At 46.0% G+C, this 24,903-nt stretch overlaps 1 protein-coding gene across 7 annotated transcripts in view; it reads left to right on the top strand.

Annotated features, from left to right (window-relative positions):
- The window catches only part of TRERF1 (transcriptional regulating factor 1), a 199,048-nt gene that overhangs the window by 110,303 nt on the left and 63,842 nt on the right, over window positions 1-24,903 (top strand). For all 7 annotated transcript variants that reach the window (XM_059938685.1, XM_059938689.1, XM_059938684.1 and 4 more), the window contains one exon: window positions 22,775-22,889. The gene's annotated coding sequence lies outside the window, so the exon portion shown is untranslated. The remainder of the gene's footprint in view (window positions 1-22,774; window positions 22,890-24,903) is intronic.

Raw genomic sequence — 24,903 nt, forward strand, 5'->3', positions numbered from 1 at the left:
CAGACCCTACGCTGGGCTCCGAATCCCTTCCACTCCTCTGCTCAGGGACCTACAGCACCCAGTGGCCCTTCATTCTGCATCTGTGCCTTTGCCCCTTCTGGCTTAGTGGTTAGCAGCTGGGGAGCTTTTCTGAGTGACCCTCGGGGAACTGGTTACTAGTCGCGGTGGCCCGTTTGTCATTCAGTTAATCTGAGGGGGGGACCTGCAGTCTCCTACCTGCAAGGTTCATGTGCGTGGGAGAGAGGGAGTGAATGAGAGAGGGTGTGTGTAAGTGTCAGTCTTCTGTTTTCTTACTTCCAGTTAGTCCCCATTTTCAGCCTCACTCCCCACCCTTCCCCACAGCCTGGCATCCTTGCTTCTCTCACCCTCTGGAGTCTACAGAGCAGATCACACCCTTCTTGTCCACATCTTTCTCTGAGCATAGATATAGTCTTGCTATATCTCAGTTATGCCTCTTGTCCATTTGCTGTCGTCCTGTAATGGGTTGCTAATTGCCTCTTTTCTGTTCTTTTCAATGTTGTAAGTTTATATAATTTAAAAAATTCCTTTACTATCATTTTAGTGGAGCCTTAGAAGGAAAAGGAGATCAACACAGGTTTTCAATCTACCGTTTTTTTAACCAGAAGACCGTGGCATAATTTGGAATCACTTCCTAGAATTCCACTCTATTTCTATATCTGCTATTTACCCAGTCTTGGCATTTTACAAATTTATGTTTTGCCTGCCCCCCTCTACCTGTCCATTAAAAACAGCCTATGAGCATCTTTGTAGCTAAATCTTTAGGTGTATTATGATCTCCTAAGGGTGAATTTCTGTAAGTAGAATTTCTGGGTCAAAGGATATGTAAAACTTTAAGGGGTTACCGGTGCATATTGCTAAATTTCTCTTCATAAATATGACACTAATTTGCATTCCCACTAGCCATAGATGAATGTGCTTGTTTCTCCACAGTCTTGTTGATACTGGGTGTCTTTGAGCATGTATGTTTGGGTATATAATGTGAACATTCTGTGGGATAGATCCCTGGCTCAAAATGCCTGCACATCAAAGTTTGGATAGACATTAGTCAGCTTACCATCGGTGTATGAGCATGCTTGCTTCCTCCACATTTTTACCAACACTGCACTATGATATAAAAATCTTTTCCAGTTTAATAGGTTGATTTTATTGATTTCTCCCGAGGTTGAGGATTTTTCATATATTTATGCCGTTTGTATTTCTTCTTTCATGGACTGCTTGTAACCCATTTTTTTCTTTGTGTGTTTATCATTTTCTTGATTTTAAGCTCTCTTTATATATTAAGGATATTAATATGCATATGACAAATTGTTTTTAAAATTTTGTTGACATTTCATTTCACTTGCCTTTTTTGTTTGTTTATACATCCAACTGATAAGTCTTATTATTAAATTTTTCAAAATTTTTATTTATTTTTGGATGCACTGGGTCTTCATTGCTGCGTGCGGGCTTTTCTCTAGTTGCGGTGAGCGGGTGCGCAGGCTTCTCATTGTTGTGGCTTCTCTTGTTGTGGAGCACAGGCTCTAGGCACATGGGCTTCAGTAGTTGTGGGCTTGTTGCTCTGCGGCACGTGGGATCTTCCTAGACCAGGGCTCGAACCCGTGTCCCCTGCATTGGCAGGCAGATTCTTAACCACTGCACCACCAGGGAAGTCCATCCAACTGATAAGTTTTAAACAGTAAAGTTTATCAGCCTTTTGCCTCTGTGGTGTGCTTCCAGAATTACCTGAACCTTGGGCTTCCGGGGTGTCCTTTATTTCTTCATTTGACCACACCTGAGGGATGGGCTGGCTGCACATGTGAATATGACTGAGTTCCAGCGTGGTCCTCAGGTCCTGCAGAAGGAGGGCAAGGTCACCATGGACAGTTCTCCGGGAGCTGCTTAGCCGCAGTGGGCGTGGGAGGTTGGTCCTGGGGAAGAGGCAGCCCCGCCTGAGACCCAACGTTATTGACCTGGGATGTGGCTGGCAGGAGTGTTCCAGGACCCACCTCACATTGGGGTGATCCAGAGGCAGAGGGTGAATGTCATGAGGGGTATGGACGTGATGTGGACAAACATGGCTGCTAATCTCAGTAAGCCCCTCCTGCCACTAACAGCTGGCCTCAGGGCAGAGGTGTTGCTCACTGGGAACAGTGATTAAGAGGAGGGGCTCTTCCTGTCCAAATCTGTTCTGATTGAGCCTAAGAGGAAGTCAGGACAAGACAAGTGGGACCAGGGCTTTAAAGGGCCCACATTAATTTGGTTCAACTCAGGCTTTCTGTGATAAAAGCATAGAACAGCCTCAAATGACACAGGACAGTGTTGCTTCGATGGCTTTACTTCCAATTTGTGTTTCTCCCCAGTGCTTACCTTACCAACTTGCCTCCTTCCTCTGCATTCTCCAGATTTACCCATGGTGAGACGTGCTTGGGGAGGAGGCCGAGGGGGGCGGATGCTGGTAAATTGCATTCAGAGCGTAAGCTGGGGACCTCCAGGATTGAGGGGACTTGGAGCCTCATTTTCCCCAGCCATTAGTCCATGGGCTAGAAATAAGATCTGTTTCAGAAATGTGTGAACGGTGCTGAAGGGATTTTCTTAAGCTTTCAGCAAAGTGAGTTCTTCAGACCTGTTTGAGATACTTTGACCAAACCTTCAGAGTGGCCTTTAAGATGCTGTCTGTCTACTATGGGGTGGCTATTCAGATGTATAATTCTACATTGACTCCTAAAAATTAGGGATAGGCCTTTAAGACGCTGTCTACTATGGGATGGCTATTCAGATGTATAATTCTACATTGACTCCTAAAAATTAGGGATAGGAATTGGGATGTAAAAACCGTAACAAGCTGGATTGTGGTCCTTACAAAACTGCTACTTCCTTCTGCTCCTCAGACACACCAAGTTCACTCCCATCTCCAAGCCTTTGCCCCTGCCATGCCCTCCGCCTGACCTGCCCTCCCCCAGATCTGGTACGGTTGACTCCTTGTCTTCATTTAGGTCTTGCTCCAATGTGGCATTCTCAGAAAGCCCTTCCCCACAACCCTAGTTAAGGTAGCACACCCCCGCCCCATCGTGCTATTCTCTCTCATATTGCTTTATTTTCTTTTCTTCATAGCAGTTACAATATCGACAATAATAGTAATAGCTAATATTAAAGAGTACCAACCACGTGCCAGACAGTGCTATAAAAGCTTTACTTGTATGAATACATTTGATCCTCACATTAAGCGTATGAGAAGAATATTATTATTCCCATTTTACACATAAAGAAATCAAGTCCAGAGAGAAGTTAATGTAATAGTTTGGCCCTGGGAGTCTTCTATTCAGTAAACATTTATTAAACGCATATTATGGGCCAGGACCAGGCTCTCTGCTAGGATTAGGGGATCCAAAAATGAGTAAGTCACTGTCCTTGCATTCAAGTCATCAGGAGACCAGTGTTCTAGACCAGGCTGGGCCAGTGACTCCTCTCTGAGACCCTGGAGCAAGTTGCTTACACAGATGTATGTGTTTTAATTTTCCCATCTGTAAAATAGTAATAAAGGAACCTGCCCCAGCTAGTCCTCTGCATTCTTGGAAGATTTGTTGGTGAAATCACTTTGGGATGTGCATAGGGTGGTACGGATGCAGGGAGCCATTGGGCATCCTCACTCTGGGACTAGGAAACAGCAAACATATTCTCTCTTCCTACCTGGATGAGGGAAAGGTAGATAATTAGCCACCACTCATCTCTGTCTTGGTGGTACCAAGTCCTTATCACATTTCACCCCCTTCCCTTACTTGCAGTCATTTTGTGGTATCAAGCAATTCTTAAATGTCTAAAAGAGTCTAGCTAGAATCTCAAAATCAATTTTTGGTCCATTGATGTAAGAGATGTTGTACTTATATAACTGGTCAATAGGATTATGGTATTTAGGGCAGCTGTCCCATCTGATTGAAAGTGGTGAGTTTTATTTTCCAGGGACCCCAAAATCCCTTGCCTACTGATGGTACTTTTTTGAAGGAAGTTGTTCTTATTCATCATTAGGCTACCAGCCTGGCTGTTTAATTCCAACAGCTGGTGTTATTCTGAAACCAATGCAAGAGCACTGTTTTGGTTTCTGTGGGTTTTGCCAAGGCCATTAATTAAAAACAAGCTCGTGATAATGGATGGGATGTTGGTATGTGATGGGGAAACAGCCCTGTGGAAAGGGATGCTTGCTCCTTGTCATCCTCTTGAGATGGACTTTAAAGAATGGGTGACCAGACCTTTCAAGTAAAGCAGGCCAACATGTCTGACCCCATCCTCCTAAATAGTATGTGAGAGGGCGCTTTGGTCGCTGGTTCTTGCCCTGGGCCTCACCCGCCTTTCTATCGTCATGGTTTGTTTCCTGTGTCTAATTTGTTGCATGATCTGTTAATAACCAAACATGCCCTCACAAGCTGGGGAATATTTGCAGAGTGATAAAGCAATTATGTTATAATCTCCCACTTTCCAAAAGAGGCAGGCATCAGGACTGCACACTCTGGGAAGCATCCAGGTGCCAGAGCCTATTGATTCTGTTATTTCATTCATTTGTACTGTTGCCATCCAACTGTAGGCCCCTATCACCCCATCCATCCCCCACCCATCCGTCCATCCATCCATCCATCCATCCATCCATCCATCCACCCACCCACCCACCCACCCATCCATCCATCCATCCATCCATCCATCCATCCATCCACCCACCCATCCATCCATCCACCCACCCACCCATCCATCCATCCATCCATCCATCCATCCTTCCATCCATCCATCCATCCAACCACCTGTCCCATCCAGTGGATCACTTATTTTTGAGCACTTATTATGGGTCAGGCCCTGAGCTAGGGCCTGGGGATGTAAAGATGAGTAGGTCACCATCCTTGCATTCAAGTGATTCATACAGTAATAGCAGGACATATGAGAGTTCAGTGAAGTGTTTAACGCTAGCATAGTTGGGGCTTAATATTCCCACTACCAAGAAAAGGCAGGGTTTGGTCAAGAAAAATTTTACAGAGGAGATGACTATGTAGTCAAGTCTTAAAAGACAAGCTAGGTGCTTACCTATATACATCCACCCTCCTTCCATCCCTACCAGCCTCTCATCCTTCCACAGATATTAACACCTACTAGGAGCAAGTCCCTTCCTTGTGTGTATCCCCACCTTCCCTCGCTTTGACACTGGTTCATTTCCCACCCATGTAATTCCCTTACTGCTTCAGGCATGTCACCTGATCTGAAATTTGGGGCAGCATCCTGTTCTAAAGGTAAAGTTCCAGCTCCTGAGCTTGGCATTTTGGATCCCTCCACTGTGCTACCCCAGCCTGCTGACCAGCCTGTGTCTCACTCGTCCTGTGACCAGCAGACCTACTCACTGCCCCCAAACATGTCTTGCACGCTGCCATCTCCCGTCTAATTCCACTCACCCTTCAAGGAAAGCCTGGGAAGGTGTGTTGCCTCCTGGTTTGGGCCCTGGAGGCAAGTGTGGCTATTTTCATTGTGTGCCCGTCCTACCACATTGTATGGTTACCTTTCTGTGTGTGTCTGGCTCACTTTCCTTTTGTCGCATGGATGGGATTCTTGTTTCATATATCTTGGTTCTCCTCAGTGACTAAAGGGCCTACATATGGAAGTCATCCATCTCTATTTGCTAATTAAAATTGGGGGAAATTATACATTTTTTATCACCTCTTCCTGGCATTCCCTTAGTTCTGCTGCTGAACTAGACAAGGTTGAAATTACCACTCTGGGACAAATGTGTGGTTTATCTAATCCATTTTTTAACTCTCAGATAGGTAATGGAGAGTGTGAGAATGTGTGCTGTTTATTCTCCATCTGCCCCCCCCCCCACCAGATCTATTTCTGCCATGCTGTGTCTGGGGAGGCTGGCCCCTATGGATTACATCAGCTGGGCTCCTTTATTTTACCTTCTGGTTTCACTGGGTTTGGCCAGTAGGAGACACCAGCAGGAGATACAAGAACAGGAGGAGAGAGAGGTTGGAGTATTAATCCCCCTGATTTCTGGCAATGGCTTCTTTTCCATCTGCAGCCCCTCTCCCAGTGCTGGAGAATCACTGGGCTCCAGGAACAGTTGTTCCCTCCCCTTTCCCTTCTAACTTAGGGGTGATCAAGGCTTCTTGCTGGTTTCAGCCTCTGGGTGCCGCACCATATCTTGTTGGTTCCCTTAACCCTTCCTACACCTCTGTAACTGGTCCATTCATTAAATTATTTCCATTTAAACCTTTTTGAGTGCCATCTATAGTATTACCGAGAGTCAACCTTGCAGGCTTAGTTATCTAGCCCAGTTATCAGCCCATGAATCGATCTGTTCCATTTTCTTACAAAAGGGTTTTGGGGTTTTGTTTTTTTTTTGACGGGGAGCACACATTCAGAAGAATCTATGATAAAAATAACAGTCTCTTGGCCTCTTCCCTCCCTAACTTGTCACTCTCCCTTGAGACAACCTCTCTTAACTCTTTCAATTATTTTTTTCTGACATTTACCTCCATATTTAACAATAATGTGCTTTTGTTTTACTCCTATTTTAGAAATTATCTGCTTACTTCCTGTTATGATAGATGACGATGTAGCTCACTTATACCACCCTCCTACCTCCCCTCCCCACATCCTCACAGTATAGTTGTATCGTTATTTATAGTTCCTCTACTTGGTTAGCTTTATAAGTAATATTTTTACTATCATATTTCTTGCTTGTTAGCAACAGTATCTCGACTCCCTTGATCAGTAAGATGAAGGTATTAGTGCCCTTACCCCAACTGCCTTCCAACTTTCCAATTTCTGTCATCTCTATTTTTACTTTTACATTGTTGAGGGTGATAACACTTAACATTTTTACTTTGTAACTGCCAGTAAAACCTGTGCTGTGTCTGTAGGTTGACTCTAAAGACTGAAAAATCAGCAGCTAGGGCTTATGTGACTGTGAATGTAGAAACAAGTTGTGAATTGACAGTCTACCCTCGGGCATACTTGTTTGGTTTGCCTAGTGATTTTTAAAAAAAGTTTCAGCCAACATTTTAAAATAGGGAGAGTTTTCCTAACAGATTCAGAGTTTGGGACATTGTTTTAAAGGCTGTAAGATCTGGTCTGATGTTCCATATGGCAACACTCTGCCGGAGGCTGCCCCCTTTAGAATGGGCTTTCCTACTCCAGTTTGCTGCAGTCCCTACTACTCATACAGTGTATGCATGTGCTCAAACTCCTCGCCTGCTGTGTTCATTTACTTATTTACCTGACCCTGAAGGCGTTTAAGTCTGTGACCCTGATGCCTGAACTGTTGTCCTCTTTGGAGTCCATAATATGTATTTCCTTTATATATGTGGCTTTATATTTTTCCAAGGGTATGTCATTGCCTTCCTTTTTCCCCCCCACCAATTGCTATTATCATATCCTCATTTTTTTTCCTCCCAAACTCTCTAGCCAATTGGGTATTTTATATGTTCTCCCTTCCCCCCAGAGTTCTCTATCCTCCTCAAATTTGACCTGGTTGCTGTCTAGGCCTGCTACACAATTGACATTTGGGATTTTCCTGTACTGTTATACTAGGTTAGTTCTGCTGCTTCCTGGATCTCATCTTTTCTTTGGGTCCATTCAGTTTCTTCAGAGAAGGAAATTCCTTTTTGTTTTTAATGCTTGGGAGAGTAGATACCTGGCTGCCCCATGAGTACCAATGGCTCAACTCTTCTGACTTCAGATTTTATATAATCCCCGCCTCCCCTGCCCCTCCACCTTTTCAGCCTCACATTTGATTCCTGCCCTCCGCTGCCTTGGCAGCTCTGAGTCATGAGCCTCTTGGCCATTCTGCCAGGCTGATGGACTCTCATAATATCTGTGCCTACTCCAGGGTCAGGCTCCCTGTGGCTGCCTCATCAGCTTCTAATCTTTCATACTCTGTCCCTTTTCCACAAAGTTGTCCCAACCTCTTTTCCAGTAACCCTTACCTGTTCCCTTCGTTGTTTGAAATTATATCTTTAAAAAAATTATTTCACTCATCTTGGTGATGATGTGTCTAGATGGAAAGAATATAAGTGAATGCAGTTACTTTGTTGTCCACCATCTAAAGTAGGTGTTTTTAATCCTAAATTTACCTCTTTTACGATTTAGAAGTTCCTTGTATTATAAACATGTCTATCCAATTCATACTTTTTTTTTAACCATCAAATTTAGATCTTGTTCTAACACTGTTAAGGCAATGGTAGCTGCCATAATCATCTCCCAGTTCTCAGGGGCTTACCATGATTGAAGTTATTTCTTGCAGCTCTAACAGTCAAATGCAGCTGTCCTGGCATGACTGGCGTTCTTCCACAAAGTAATTCAGGGACCCAGGCACCTTCCATCTTGTGACTGTGCTCTACCTTAGAGGATACATTCTCAACTGGGGCAGTATCACACTTAGGGGGGCAAAATTAGTTCTTGGGGCCAAAAAAAGTCTCATTTTAATACATAAATCACAGATATACATTTGGTACATAAAGAGATATACAGTGTATTAAAATTTCCTAGGTGGAAGAAAGCACCTAGGAAAAAAGTATCTGAAAATGCTCCTTACAAGGGCAACAGTGATGAAAGAAGGTTGAGAAACACTGCTACAGGGCCTAGGAGTACCCTGTGTTCAGGTGGAAGGGAAAAAACAAGGTGGTGAAGGCTCACCCACTTCTTAACAATCTTGGCCCCAAAATGACAGAGACCTCTTAGCCCACATTTCATTGGTGAGCTCTAGTCATGGGTCCCACTTTGCCATGGGAGGAGCTGGGAGGTGTAGCTCTGGGCTAGGCAGCTGCCTCTCAGTGACAACTCTCAGCTAAATGAGGGGGAACACAGATTTTGGAGGACGGCTGGCCTCCAAACACAGGGGTCAGCAAACTTTGTCTTAAAGAGCCAAGTAGTAAATATTTTAGGCTTGCGGGCCATGTGGTCTCTGTCACAACTGCTCAACTCTGCTTATTGTGGCCAAAAGCAGCCATAGACACTATTGACATGAATAGGTGTGGCTGTGTTTCAGGAAAGCTTTATTTATATAAACAGGTGGTTGGCTGGCCTGCAGGCTGTGGTTGACCAACCACTACCGATACCTACACCTGATGACCATTCCAGAGCTTTTCCATTGCCTATTTTTCCTTGCGTCTCAGGACCTAACCCAGGTTCTTCTCCATTCCCTGTGCCAAGACGGGACCTACAGCTGCCCCTTAACTGAGTGAGGAGTCCGTAGTTTTTCTGTGAGAAGAGTGGGATGGGGTATGACCCTCAACCAAGTGAAGTGTACAGGTCCCAAGTCTGGAGAAAGGGAATGCATATTGCATGTGACAGTATGGTATTAAGCCATCCCCACATCTAATCTCCACTGCCACCTGACACGGTAGGAGGCCGAGTACCTGACACATGTAGTAAGTGCTCAGAATATGGGGACAACTCCTGTATTCAATGCTCAGGGGTCCCTTAAAATACCTGCATTAGGTGAAATAAGTCCTCAGAGGATCTGGGCTCTGCCTCTCATAACATTAGAGACTATACCATATTTTCAGTGGATTAGTTCAATGATTAAAGCTAATAGTTTAATAACATGGCCATATGCCTACATTAGAAACGGAATAGAAAACTACATATACAATATGATCTCAACCATCGTATTTTAAAAGTTTAGCAAAAAAAAAGGAAATATTCTCACAAAACGATGGGATTATGAGTGGCTTTTCTTTTTCTCTTGTGTATGTTTAAAACTTTTACAGTGAGCATGCTTTCTAGGTGGAGAAGAATAAATGTTATTTTAAAACTATAGAGGAAGGGAGTCAGCGCTGAGTGAGAGTGGTAATGAGGGCGTCTGCCTGCTTGTGGGCATAGACACGGACCCAGGGATGCCACCAGCAATTCTGTCGGAACAAGTCCCTCTGAGGCAGCCTGTCCTGCTTACCCTCCCCCAAATTAGAAAGGCTTCTTTACATAGCGACTATGGAAGGGTTCCAGCCTGCTTCTCCACTGAGAAATTCTTCTCATTTCTAAGTGATGAGAACCTCATCTAGATTCTCTTTCCGCTGAGGCGGGACCAGCCTCTCCGAATGAATCATCCAGATTATCAATAGGGTGAGGAGGAGAGGCGCGCCTGGGGTTAACTGCGTGTCACAGGCATTGGTCATCTCGGCCTCTCCCCAGTGGGCTTACTTGACTTTGGGGAGAAATGAAATCACTTGCACCCTAAAGTGCTCTCTGTGTTGGACCACCAGCCCGGTGGCCTGACCTCCAGGTGCCCCTGCCCCCAACGGAGCAGAGAACAACCCATTCTGTAGTTGTAACCAAATTCAGGATCATACCCAAATGCCCCTAATTGTCCAGGCCCCTCTGGGTTCCTCATTTGCCTCTTCCAGGTATCGAGTGGTTGGGTTTGGGGACCCTCCACCCATGTCCTGCCCACCTGAGTCCCTTCTCTTCAGCCCTTGGCTGTTTCTTCTGGTGATTTTGTTCTTGAGTCCTGGGCTGTCTACACACTGGCTCAGCCTGTGCCCTCTGCACTCATCAGACCCGTTGCATTCTCCAGCTCTTAGCCCCTTCACTAGGACAGGGTGGCCCCTCTCCCCTCACCCAGGGCCCTGTCTTGACTCTCAAGGGACATCATCTGCTTGAAAACAGCTCCCCGTGGCCTCCGTCTGCTTGCCCATAGCCTCCATGCCTCCCTGTATTCGACCTCCTCTGTCCTTGTTCCAGGACCTCCCTCTTAGCTCCCAATTAGGTTGGAGGAACCTTATCCCAGCTCTTTGCCTCCGCCCTGGCTCCTGTGTTCTGAGAGCTGGTCCTAGCATCCTCTCTTTCATCTCAACACACATACCCTGGACGTGCACGTGATGGACGCGCATGTTTAAGGACCACAGTCCAGCAGCCACAGGCACTGGTTAGTCCTGTGTGTGCATCTGTGTGCACATGGACTCCTTACAGTGACTTGAGAGACCCTAAACCAGGGCTTCTCGGCCTCAGCACTATTGACATTTGAGCCCGATAATTCTCTGTTGAGGGGGACTGACCTGTGCATTCAAAAATGTTTAGCGGCATCCCTGGCCTCTACCCACCGGATGCCAATAGCACGTCCCCAGCTGTGACAACCAGCTATGTCTCCGGACATTGTCAGATATCCTCTGGAGGACGAAATCACTGCAGGCTGAGAACCACTACCCTACATGTCGGGAACCCCCTGCCCCCCCCCCCCACCACTCCTCTGCTCTGCCCCACCCACTGTGCCTGCCGTGTGCACACCGATCCCTGCCTCGGGGCCATTGCTTCAACTGTCCCTGTTGAATGTCCAGTGTCCTCCCACTCAGATTTTCACTTGTTGGTCATCTGGGCCTCAGCTCAACTTTCACCTCCCCAAGGCCTTTCCTGAGTGCCCTATGGGAGCAAACCTAGTTGCTCCATCATGTTGACATGAGAACTATCCGAGGCAGCCAGCCTCGGATTTGGAGTTGAGAGATGAAGACGGGTGGGTGGCAGAGTCAGAAGGCTGCCAAGAAGCCCCTCTCGCCGGCTTATGTAATTCGCTCCGCGGAGAGAGAGCGCAGTGGGGCTCAGCAAGTGAGTCCCTGGCTGCTTGTCATGTGAAGAAAACTGATGGGAACGACACTTTTCCTCCTCTGCTTCCTGCCCTGCTTTTTTGTTCTTTGTATCGTGAATAATGTGAATACAGGAGGAGCCTCATACTTGGAGTTATTTTTACAAGGTCTCATCTCTGCTGCAGATGACTCAGAGCTGGGGCCTTCTCCTGAAGACGTTTCTTGGGAAACGCCAGAGAGATGCTGCACCCTAGGTGAGCTGGGGGTCAGAGAGGCCCCTGACCCATCTGGAGCCGTGTCCACTGGGGGCAGGAAATAGGGCTGGAAGGAAGGCCTTGCTGAAGGCCAGCGCTTCTCCCGGTTTCCCTCTGCCTAGCCAGCCCTGCCTTTTCCTCACCATCCTTTTCTGCTCCAGCAGAAACGACCAGGACGGCCTGCCAGTCTGGAGAAGAGAGAGGGCACTGCCACCCAAGGTTGGCACTGCAGGCTGCTGGTAGACAAGGCCCCAGCAGGCTGGTGGCTCTAGTCTAAAGGCATGAAAACTACCTGGACAGTGGTCACCAGGCCCTGAGGGAAAAGGAGAATCAGAGAAACCTGTTCTCCTGTCTCCAACCACCCCCTCTGCCCATGTTTTTGGGGTGTAAAGGCTGCATCTTACGCTCTATGTCTTCCATGCCCGGCGCTAAGACCCAGTGAATGTGTGTTGAATAAAGGAATTAATGAAAGGGAAGCACCTTTTTATGTGTAAAGCTGAACTACCTGGGCATGTGTATAGCACAGAACCTCATGCCGTGGAGGATGGTGGGTTCTGCACCTGCTCCAGAAGATGGGCGTGCCCAGACCTCGGCACGTGGACCGGAAGTGGTCATCATTCTCGGCGCGGGCACCATCTGACTTGACCCCTCAATACCACTCTGAGAGGCAGGGGTGTTGTTTCCTTTTACAGAGGCTCACGGGGATCAATGGCAGCACTCTCAGCGCTGTGCAGTTAGTAACCGGCACAGCTGGGTTCTTCTGCCCTAAATCTGCCGATTCTGTGACTGTTGTCCTGACCCTGTGATGCCCTAGAACCTCAGAAACCCCAGAAGTAGAGACTCCCTTGCTTTTGGAAAAGACTCCACACCCTCCTTCGCTCACAGCTGCAGTGCTGTCCTTCCGGAAGATCTGGTCCTTTCCCTTCTGTTCTGCCTGTAGCGGAATTGCTGGTTCTCACCCATCTGCTACCCAACAACCCTTGGGAGAATTGGAAGGCCCCTCTCAGACACCTCTGATGGTTCTAGAGAAAGGGGGATTTCGGGGCATACACCCTTTTTCCTCCTGCTAAAATCCCCTAACCCCCCAACTCCCTTTCTTGCTGTCTTCTCCCAGGTCACACTGTCCCCGACTTAAAACCCAGGTGGATGGAAAAGGTTTCAAGTTGGTCATTTGGAACTCAGAATGCATTTCTCCATAGAAGTAGCTTGAACATGATGCTGAGTCTACCTGTAATATATCTGAGATAGAGTATTAATAACATTGGCCAAGTAGAGAGCTAGTATTAATATTAATGATTTCATTAATTAATTAACTAATAATAAGCCATCACCATCTCTTGCCTGGAAGACTGTAGCAGCCTCGTCACCGGTCTGGCCTTTTCCACTCTTATCCTCCTATAGTTTGTTCTCTATGTGAAAAGCTGATCAAGCCCCATCTCTCCTCTGCTCAGAGCCCTCCAGTGGGTTCCTATCCCCGTGACCTGGCCCGTTCCTGCCTTGCCAACCTCACATGCCAGCCTTTTCCAGCTCCAGAAAGCTTGTTTCGCCAAAGGAGTCAGCAGCCGCTGTTCCCTCTGCTTTGGCACTCTTGTCCCTCCTCGAATTACCTGGTACAATCTCAGTTCATTCAGGTCTCTGCCAGATGACACCTTTTCAGTTGCCCCAGGACACTTCAGATAGGTGACCTCAGATACCCATCCCCCATCACTCCTCTGCACCCCTCCCCTTCGTAGCACTGATCATACCCATTTCACTGCTGGTGTATTTGTTTACTTGGGTCCTGTTGGTCTCCTCCACTAGGATGCCAGCTCCACAAGGGCAGGGACCTGGTTTGTTTTATTGGCTGCTCTGCTTTGAATGCTGGAAGAGTACCTGACATATGGTAGGTGCTCAATAAATACTTTTAAGTAAATAGATACATGAACGAACGAATGATGTGTCCACACCTGACCGATAGGCAGATTGTGGTTTCTTGTGGAATTTATCACACATTCCGAACATCAAATATTAACCTCTTCATTTCCCAGCCCTTGGGATTTGAAGTGTAGGGACCTCATTTTAGTAATGAGTTCGTCGATTATTCTGGAAACCAGGACTTCTTACTCTGCATTCTTGGCAAAAATAGATACTCTTCTCCGGTTCTGAATTTGGCAAAGGAGGGGGGTGGGCACTTTGGTGTCGTGAGTCTCCTGCCTCCAGTTTTACTGAGAATGGCCATGTATTTTTGATTACTCTAGCTGGGCGCTTCTCACCTCGGCACCACTGACACTTTGGACCGTATAATTCTTTGTTGTGCTGTCCTGTGCACTGTAGGATGTAAGATGTTTAGGAGCATCCCTGGCCTCTACCCATATGATGCCAGCAGAACCTCCCAGCTATGACAACCAAAAAATGTCTACAGACATTGCCATTCCCTTGAGGGACGAAATCATCCCAGGTTGCAAACTACTACTCTACCATGTGCTGGAAGCCTCGCCACACCCACCCCTGCAACAAAGAATTATCTAGCCCCAAATGTCAATGGTGCCAAGTTCTAGATAGCCTGCTCTAGCACAGCACTGATGGAAATATTCTATTTTGTGCTGCCCAGTGGTAGCCACTTGCCACATATGGCTGTGGCGCACTTTAGATGTGGCTGGTACAACTGAAGAACTGAGTTTTTAAGTTTATTTCATTTTAATTAATTTTAATTTTTTTTTAAGATTGTTTTTATGTGGACCATTTTTTTAGTCTTTATTGAATTTGTTACAATATTGCCTCTGTTTTATGTTTTGGTTTTTTGGCCCCGAGGCATGTAGGATCTTAGCTCCCCGACCAGGGATTGAACCCACACCCCCTGCATTGGAAGGCGAAGTCTTAACCACTGGACTGCCAGGGACGTCCCCATTAGTTTTAATTTAAATAGCCATTTAAATAGGCTAGTGGCTACCATATTGGATAGCACAGCTCTAGAGAAACCTGTGCGGCTCACACTTTAGTGTCACACAAGTCATCTGGGGAGAGCAGAGTCTGATTCAGCAAACCTGGGGTGAGGACTGAGAGTCTGCATTGCTAGTGAATTCCCAGGAGATACCAAGGACCACAGTGTTAGTAAAATGACCTAAGTCTCTAACCTAAAGAGCATATAAACACAAAAATGACATTTCTGCTGCCTGGAAGGGCTTGTTAAAAGACACAGTGGTGTAGTATAGGGTGATGGGGAAAATATGGTCTGTGGAATCAGACAGATATTGGTATGAATCCGCTGTTACTCAGCTGTGTGCCCTGGGCAACTTACTTAACCTCTCTGAGCCTCAGTCTCCTCAACTATAAAACAAAACAGTGATCATTCCCAACTTGCAGTATGATTCTGAGACACTGTATTTGAAAGCACCAAGCCCAGTGCCTGCCTGGCCCATACTGGGCACTCAGGAAATAGCAGCAGGTGTTACTGATTCATCTAAAGTAAAGGCATCATTTACACACATCAGCCCTTACGTTTAGGCCATGCCTGAGACCCCCATGTCAGAATCACTCAGATGTTCTTTGGAAAAGCAGATCCCTGGGCCCAGCCCACACCTACTGAGTCAGAGCCTCTCACGGTGGGGCCCTGGAAGCTTTGTTTATTGTTGTTTTTAATTGAGGTAAAATTCACATAGCATAAAATTAACCACTGACCATTTTAAAGTATAGAGGTCAGTGGCATTTAGTGCATTCTCAATGTTGTGCAGCCATCACCTCTGTCTAGTTCCAAGGCATTTTCATCACCCCAAAAGGAAACCCCATACCCATTAAGCAGTCACCCCTCATTCTCCTACCAGCCCCAGCCCCTGGCAACCACTGGTCTGCTTGATATCTCCATGGACTTACCTACCTTCTGGGTATTTCAGATAAAAGGAATCATTCCATATGTGACCTTTTGTGTCTGACTCTTTTCACTTAATGTTTTCGAGGGTCATCCATGTTGTCGCATGTATCAGAACTTCATTCTTTTTATGGCTGAATAATATTCCATTGTATGTAGATACCAGATTTATCTGTTAGCCAGTTGATGGACGTTTGGGTCGTTTCCACTTTTGTGGCTATTGTTAATAGAGCTTCTTTTTTTTTTTTTAATTATTAGCACCTTTAATTATTATTTATTTATTTATTTATTTTGGCTGTGTTGGGTCTTCGTTTCTGTGCGAGGGCTTCCTCTAGTTGTGGCAAGAGGGGGCCTCTCACTATCGCGGCCTCTCTTGTTGCGGAGCACAGGCTCCAGACGCACAGGCTCAGTAGTTGTGGCTCACGGGCCCAGTTGCTCCGCGGCATGTGGGATCTTCCCAGACCAGGGCTCGAACCCGTGTCCCCTGCAGATTCTCAACCACTGCGCCACCAGGGAAGCCCAAGAGAGCTTCTTTGAACATGTGTGAACGAGTTTTTGTTGGAGTACCTGTTTTCAGTTCTTTTGGGTTTACACCTAGGAGTAGGGTTACTGGGTCATTGATAACTCTAAGGAACTGCCACACTATTTTCTAAAGCAGCTGCACCATTTTCCATTCCTGCCAGCAGTGCAGAAGGGTTCCAATTTCTCCACATCCTCACCAACACTTGTTATTATTTTATTATTACCAACGTAGTGGGTGCAAGGTGAAGCTTCATTCTTAACTTCTCCAGGTGGTCCCTATGGGCACTAGAGCTATATCCAGGAGAGCTTGCCCTGCACTGGGTTAAGTGGTGGTCTACTTCTCACAGGGACATGGGACTTAGGACTCGGTCAAACAGTGCTTTTGTTGGGCTGGTGAAACCCATCAGAGGATTGGAGTTGTTACTTTGAGTGTGTTTAAGAGGTTAGATTTTTTTCACACATCTTACTGTCTCAGCCCATAACGAAAAACCACAGAGGATGGCTTATAAACAACAGAAATTTATTTCACACCGTTCTGGAGGCTGGATGTCCCAGATCAACATGCCAGCATGGTCGCATTCTGTGAGGGCCGTTTCTTCCCGGTGCATTGCTGATACTTTCTCACTGTGTCCTCACGTGGCAGAAGGGGTGAGGGAGCTAGCAGGATCTCTTTGATAAGGGCACTAATCCCTTTCATGAGACCTCCACCCTCACGACCTAAGCACCTCCCAGAGCCCCCACCTACTAATAACATCACCTTTGGGGGTTAGGATTTCAACATATGAATTGGTGGGGGAGGGCCAGAACATTTAGCACATAGCACTTACTCCCTCCCCTTTAGTAAGGGGAACTGAGAGGATAGGGACAGCTTGTTCTCAGCTTGCCCTGGAAAGGCCAGATCAGCGCAGATGACCCATGGGAGCTCCCCCACCCCAGTGCCCCCATGGGCAAGTTACTGCAAAGCACCTCTACCTGCGGCTTGGGGCTGGCCTGGGGGACCTGTCCCGGCACGAACTGGCTTTGAATTCTTCTGTTTTAATAAAATTTAATGTGAAGTTTTGCACTCTACAGGATAGTATAGCTGGGCCTGATTTAATTTTTAAAATTAGGGGTTATCCCCCCAAATATTTAAGTGTATTTCAGGAACACATCAGGTTAATCCTGTGGCTCTGAGGATAAAGGTGATAAACCAGGGTTAGCGGGCAGAGGAGTGTCGGGGAGGGGGTTATCCTGGGAGTGCTTCATGAAAGGAATAGTATTCCTCTCTAACAATGAGGATTTTGTTTCCCTCTTCCGGAATTTCCTCAAATTTAATCTCTGGGGTAGAAAACAACGTTTAAACGATGCATTGTATCCACAAGCAAAGGGAGCAAGGTCCTACTGTAACTCCCTGGGCCACTTCAAGATTGCTCTAGGACAGAAGCCCAGCAACCATGGCCTCCTTAGGTTCTCAGCCTTGGCCACATGTCACAACACCTGGCCAGCTTTAAGCACTATTGTCTAATGGGTTTTGGTGAACCCCAAGCGTCTGTGTTTTTTAAAGCTCCCCAGGTGATTTTGATGTGCAAACAAGACTGATAACTGCTGTGCTCACCCATGGGACACGATGGTGCAAAAAGCAGACACTTGCTCATGCCCTCAGAGAGCGTACAGTCTGACTGAGGAGGCCCCCTTGTTAATCACATAATTAATTAATTGCAACTGTGATAAGTGCTGTTGCACACTTGCGTTTCTGGAGAGTCAAAGAAGTCTCACTGAAGCTGTATTTGAAAGCTAACTAGACGTTAATGAGGGCGGAGCTAGGAGAAGAGCATCCCAGTCAGAGGGACCAGCATGTGCAAAAGTTCTGGGGTAAGAAAGAGCTTGCAGTGTGTGAAGACCTGAAAGACAAGCTGACTGGAGCTGTGAGCAAGGGAATAGGAGGCCTGAGGAGGTTGGAGAGTGGATGGTGGTCCGCCATCCATTGTCAGCCTATGATAAGTCTGTCTGATATGCTCTCAGTGTTTGAGCTGCTGTGATATTGGGCGAATACCCCAGCTTCTGTGTTCTGGAATAACCAGGTGCATGAAGACCTGATGAAGTGGCCACCTATCTCTCATAATGGTCTGAGCAGGAATGCCCTCTTCTAGTGCCTATAAATTATTCTTTTCTCAACCTCCATGGAGGTAAGAGTGGGGCATCTACAGAAGAGGAGAGATGGTTGGAGAGAGAATGGGAGTTTTCACCACATTGGAAAAGCTGCCAGGCCTCCCCATCTGTTGATAGAATGTGTCTCACTTGAAAATTAGATCTTCTTCCGTGTCACCATCATCTCTGTGCAGGAGAACTTGTTTGACAGAATGAGTGGCCCCCACGTGACTGGAGTCTAAGATTTCTCATTGCATTGATTACTCTCCACCCTGTTTCTTAGGTGTTCTTAGATTAAATCTACAGATTTAATTCCTCCTCCTCCTCCTCAATTTCTTCTCCTCCCCCTCCTGCTTTTCCTTCTTTTAAAAATCTGTGCCAATTTCTAATTTATTGTGGGTGGCATGGAGGGAATTCTTTACACTTCATTGGGTCCTGCTTCCCATTTCAGAAGCTCCACAGTTTGTCTCCTGTGTCTCCTCCCCTCCGCTGTCTGCCCTGCTCCTGGTCCAGTTTTCGTTTCAACTGCTCTGTGGCTGACAGGAACCCTTCCTCTTTGGTTTGAGCCTCTCAATACCCATTGAAAGTGTTCATGTCTCTATATTAATTTTTCCCTCCCAAGACTCTTAAATCTTCATTCTCCCCTTAACTCTAACAGCAGTGTGGTCTGTAAGGCATCATTAGTCACCACTGTGTGCAGAAGGGAAACTGAGACCCAGACAGCCGTGTGGGGCATGGGGCAGAGTCCGGCCTTGCCTGGTGGCTTGCTGCCTGTGGGTCCCTGGAAAATCACAGAGCCTTCCAGGGCTGCGTCCTCACCGGTCGTGTGGGAAAGACCTAAGTAAGATATCCATCCCCGTAAGGCAGTGCCGTGGTAGAGAGGAAGGGCTTTCCGGCTTCCCGTTCTGGTTCCGTCACTTAGTTCTGCGGTCTGGGACAAACCAGCAGGCCTCAGTTTCCTCACTTGTAACATGGTGATACCAACAGTGACCCCGCAGGACTGTTGTGACTATTCGGGTGCTTCTTGGGAAGGCCCAGCACCAGGCCTGGCCTGTGTTTAAGCCTTCAGGATGTGGTAGCTATTCCATCTCCTCTCCCTTCTGGAACTCGGCTGTTTGTCCAAGGGAACCCCAGCCGTTAGTGGTGGAACTAGAACCCAAGTCTGCTGGCTGCTGGCCCAGAGCCCCTGGGTGGAGCTCCCTGTACGTCCCGGGGTGGCATCCGGAGAGGGTGGGCCTGGGGCCGCCGAGGTGAGACTCAGTGCCTGTTAGCCCTGGTGCAGTGGGACTTCCCGCTGGGAACTCTCAGCACAGTGGCAGGGGACCCATGAGGTCACACACCAAGAAACTGAGTCATCGGGACCCCGGCACCCCTGCCCCAGTACCAGCTGGGAAATTGTTTCATGGATTCCTGTTGACTTTCACGTTGAGGGAGGATCATGGCTGTCCCCACACACTGCTGTGTGATAGTAATGCTGACACTTATCCAGGGCCAGTTGGGAGCCAGGAAATGTGCTCAGTGTAGGACCTGTGCTCTTGCTGATCTCGCAGCAAGGAAGGCACTGCTAACTCCATTTTATGAAAGAACCAGGTCAAATGGCCAGTGAGGGGCGGAACCAGATTTGAACCCAGGTCTGCTTGGCCCCAAAGCTCATGTTCTGTGCATGAAATTGTGTGAGCTTCCGTCGAATAACATTCACCACGAGGCTTCTCCAGCAATCATTTAATAATAGAACGCTTGTTCACATCCCCAAACCCACATCCACTGTCAGTCTGTGTCAGCCCTGACCAACTAATTTTCACCACTGGTCAAATTGGATTTGGCCAAGTTACCACTGTTGAAGAGAAAAATAGATGAGTCCCAAAACTTGCTATAAAATGGGAGGGAGGATAAGGTGGCCCCTGTGTTGGATGCCTCGTGCCAGCTTAGGAAGAGGGAGAATTAGCTGACATGCACCTTACTTTCCTGGCTCGCCTTAAGTAACTTCTTGGGCACTTTTGGAAAAACCTGCACATCTATAATGCATGGTCTGAATACCATCACAATGGAAGCATGATGTGAGTCAAGAACCGATTCAGTCCTTATTAAGAGCCTCCTTTCATAGCTAGAATGTGCCATGTTCCTTCCGTCACAGGAACTTTGCACAACCTATTCATTGTGCTGGCAACACCTTTTCTTTCTGTCTTTTTCCTCCTGCCCCCACCCTATTTTGTTTCACTAATTTATTCTTAGGGCTCAGATTAAAGACTAATTCTTTAGGAAAGCACCACTGACCCTTTCCTGCGCTAGATCTACCCCTGACATATGCTGTTATGGCAGTAATCATACTTCTTCAGAGCACCGCTATTATAGTTATTTCTAATTTATTAATGTTGGTTTCCCCACTAGAGGATAAGCTCCATGAAGGCAGGGACCACATTGGTCTCAACTGTTGTATGCCTAGTGCTTTGCACTTGCCTGCTATATACTAGGCACTCAGTCAACAATGGATGGACCAATGGATGGTTGGATAGATGGATTGAGCTAGTTAACTTCATTTCCTTTACCTTAACTCCAGCCAGTATACTCTTCTTGCAGGAAAGGGGGATTGTAATTGCCTGTTTATATGTCTCCATTGGGTCTCTTTGAAGAAGAACCCATATTGAGAACACTAGAATCTAGCCCAGCACCTGATATATAAAAGTTGGCTGTGTGGTCTAAGCTTAATCTTGCCCATGAGTGATTCCAAGGACTATTGCTCCTGTCGGGGAGCCTGGAGAGTTATTTTCCCATGTTGAGAATAAGGATGAAACACTCATGGAAACTGAGGGAAGTCCATTCCTGCTTCCCACCTCGTGCCATGGTTTAGCTTCTTGGTAAGATCTGCTATTGAAGTTGTCAGTTACTCTGTTGACTTATTTATACATAAATAGTTATTCCCATAACCTTCACTTCGCCAACATTCAGAGATAATGATAGACAATCTTTGTAACATCACAGACATCGCTTCCAAAGCATTCCCTTGCTATAGGAATGTTTATGATGTGCTTATCGCTAGAATTTCATGAGCAACAAACTCCCAAATTGCAAATGACTTAGCATTTGAAGCAGCGAGTGAGAGTGTATGTGTGTACGCATTAAAAAAAAAAAAAAAGACTTTGAAAAGGGAAGTTTTTCTTCTACAGAGATATCTTCTTCTAAAGTTTAAAATAAGAACTACATAAAAGCTGAGAGTTTAGAGGAATGAGCACTTTCTCTTAAGCGTTCAAATGGGGGAAAATGACTTGTAATCTCTCCCTCAAGTATTAAGGCAATAGGCATTTAAAGGCTTTTTTGGGAGCTGGCTGTCACAGACAAAAGATTTCTCAATTTAAAAAACATCATTTTTATAACATTAAATGGTAGGAATGAACACCAGCAGCCCTCTTGACATTTTGGAAATGATTTATTTTTTGAAACGTCCCAGTCCATTTTAATAGATGACACTTTTGTTCTTCCCATTCCAGGCAGTAGCTTCGGCTGGGGTTGCCATAGTTACAGTTGGAAGTTCAAGGTAGAGCAGGACAGGGCTCCAGGCACAACTTCTGACCAGGTTCCCATGAACCCAGTGTGTTGGTGCCACCACCTCAGACACTCCACCGCCACACTTTCCCAAAGTCCCTGCTGTAACTCTCCTTCTTGGAGAGAGACTCTCTGAACAGTCTGAACTATAGTCCAGAGGGTGAATTTGACATCATTTTTATTTCCAGCCACCCTCTCTGAACCAAGAGCTCAGCCAGACATCTCAGGAAGGTTGCACTCTTTACAAACGTTTCCTATAGCAATGCTTCTCAGCTGTGGTTTGTGGAATGGTGCTGGTCTGCAAGCTGTTTACCGGTCCACGAGATCAGTACAGAAATTGAGAGGAAGTGCTTAGAAACTCTCATGCCGATTTGACAGACTAAGCTGTTGAATCATTAAGAAGTAGGCTTGTACTCTGTATGAATATTTTTGTCATTTCATTTTTCTACCTGTTCCTTTTCTTATATTTTATAAAAGTATTCATCCGTGATGGATCGGAAATTAAAACAAAAACAAAGAACTGGTCCTTCATAACAAAGAGCTTGAGAAGCCCTGTGCTGTAGCACTTGTAAGCTGCCTCTGCTCCCTGTGGGACAGGTAGGCTGTTGAATGAACTTGGGGAAATCACAGCACTTACCAAATTATCTTGTAGTGAAACATGTGTATGTCTCTCTCTCTCTCTCTTGCTAGGCTGTTGCTTGAGAGCAGGGACTGCATCTGATTCATCTTTGTAGCCCCGTTCCTTAGAGCCCTGCCTGGCACATTGGAAGGCGTGGGAAACATTCGTCCTGTGCCTGTCTGCTCCCCAATGACATGAGAGTGGCTGAGGCCAGCCTCGCGAGCTCCCGCGGCTTCTGGATAGTGTCCTTGGCAGGCTGGTGATGGAGAGCTGGGAGCAAACGATGAAGAAGTGACCTTTCTTTCTCTTTTTCCCACAGAACTAGGCCTCCTCTTCCCACCTGCCCAGCAGCATGAGAGCAGCATGACTGGCCAGCCGCAGGAGAAGCCCCCAGAGCCAGGCCCCCAACTCAACCATCTGCTGCGGAGGCCAAGGTGAGCTTGCTTCCCTTTTCCTGGAAAGTTTCGGCATTTTCATTTGAACTAATTCTCTATGCTTTTGTAATCCCTTGCCATATGCTGGAAAAATGGGGTTTACTGGGACATGGGTAGACTGAAAAAGTACATGTCAGCCTAATGGGGCAAAACGTGCTCATTTCGGCTAATGGAGAGGCCGATGGTGGAGCAGAAAGGACATTGGATTGAGTTTCTGGGGACTGAAGCTCTCATTATTCCTCCACCACCTCCTGAATCTGGGACCTTGGGCAGATCTTTTAGGGATCGGGTATCCAGGGAATTTTGGGTGAAGGAATCTCTGGGACGGGATAGAATTGGAAGGATGGTCCACTCATGGTCTGGGACTCTCAGGACGTCCTGGACAGTCTCCTGTCCCACACAGGGTCATAAAGGGCCTTAGAGGATAAGCCAGGCCAATTCCCGGCCAATGCTGAGCAATGAATTGTTAGAAGATTCTTCCTAATATTGGGACAAATTCTTCCTCCCTGCAATTTCTATCTTCTCTCCTCTGCTCTGCCACATGGACCCGCAAAGACTGGGCTTTCAAAGACTCTTCCACATGACTCTCTCTTTGGATTTGGAGATGGCTGTCGTGACTCTGTTTTTCTTTTTTGTATAAATTCTCCCTGGAGACTGGCACCACTCACCTTGTCCTCTTGTCCCCTCCATGTTGGAAAGGGCTTCATCACCTCCAGTGTTGGTCCTCAGTGCTCACTCAGCCTGTACCATCCTCAACAGAGAATCCTTTGTTCGCCACTCATTCTTCAGGACATATTAAGAGCCCCCTTTGTGACAGTCACTGTACTAGACTCTGGAGATACATCAGTGAACAAGAAAGACAGGGTCTTTATCTTTTTTAAGATAAAATAAGTATGGATCCTTGGAGAGAGTTTGAAATAAGCATTGAACCATTTCTGTGTGCTCCTTTTAAATATTTTATCTTTTCAACTTTTTTCTTAAATGTTTCATGAGTGCTTGAAAAAGTGTTACTCTCTAATTATTAGATATATAGTAGTTTTCTATATATGATCATTAAAATAAGCTAGTTCATTGTGCTGTTCAAATCATCTATAATATGTCCTTGTCTGTTTTTGTCTGACTAATCCTCTCAATAACACATTATTGAGAGACATGTTAAAAATCTCCCATTGGATTTGTGCATTTCTCCTTGTAGTGCCAAAAATTTTGCTTATGTATAAAATTTTGTATATTTTAAGTCAATGCTGTTTGGTTAGAACAGGTGTATCTTACTGATGAATTGGGATTCATTTCAACCATCTTTATATTTGTTTTTTTTCTGCTCCTTCTTTTTGGTTGAGATGTTTTTCCCTCCTCATTCCATCTTCTATCTTCTTATTTGGAAGTTATGTGCTCTGTATCTGTTCTTTCAATATTTAGCCCATCTATTTTAACAGGCATACTTAACAAAGTCTAAAATTAATCAATGTGTTTACCTGCCTCCCCCAAAATACAAGAACCATAAACTGGTTTAATTCTAACCACTACCTCTCCCAATTTATATACAATTGCTATCTTGTGTTTTCATTCTATCCTGTTTTTTTCCCTACAATTTAGACATCAGTGTTTTATATGATGTGTTTGTATCCACATTCTTATCAATATCTTTTCTCACCATTCTTTCACGAATTGGAGATCATTTTCCTTCTGCCTAAAATAAACCCCTTTAGCATTATCCTTTAGTGAGAGTCTGTTGGTGGTAAACTTTCAAGTTGTTTTTGCTTTGGTTTGGTTTGGTTTTTGTTGGCTTGAAACTGTCTTTTGCTCTCAATTTTGAAAGGTAGCTTTCCTGGATATTTTCTCTTCGGTCACTGAAACCATTATTCCACTCCCTCTGGCTCTGAATGTTGCTGTTGAGAAGTTGGCTGTCGGTCTTCCTTTATAAGTGACCTGGCATTTCCCTCTAGTTACATTAAAGATGTTGCTGCTTTCTTTGGTGTTCTGCCACTTCTCTCTCATGTAACTAGGTGTCAGT

Source organism: Balaenoptera ricei, chromosome 11, assembly GCF_028023285.1.
Source record: "Balaenoptera ricei isolate mBalRic1 chromosome 11, mBalRic1.hap2, whole genome shotgun sequence".
Classification (NCBI taxonomy): domain Eukaryota; kingdom Metazoa; phylum Chordata; class Mammalia; order Artiodactyla; family Balaenopteridae; genus Balaenoptera; species Balaenoptera ricei.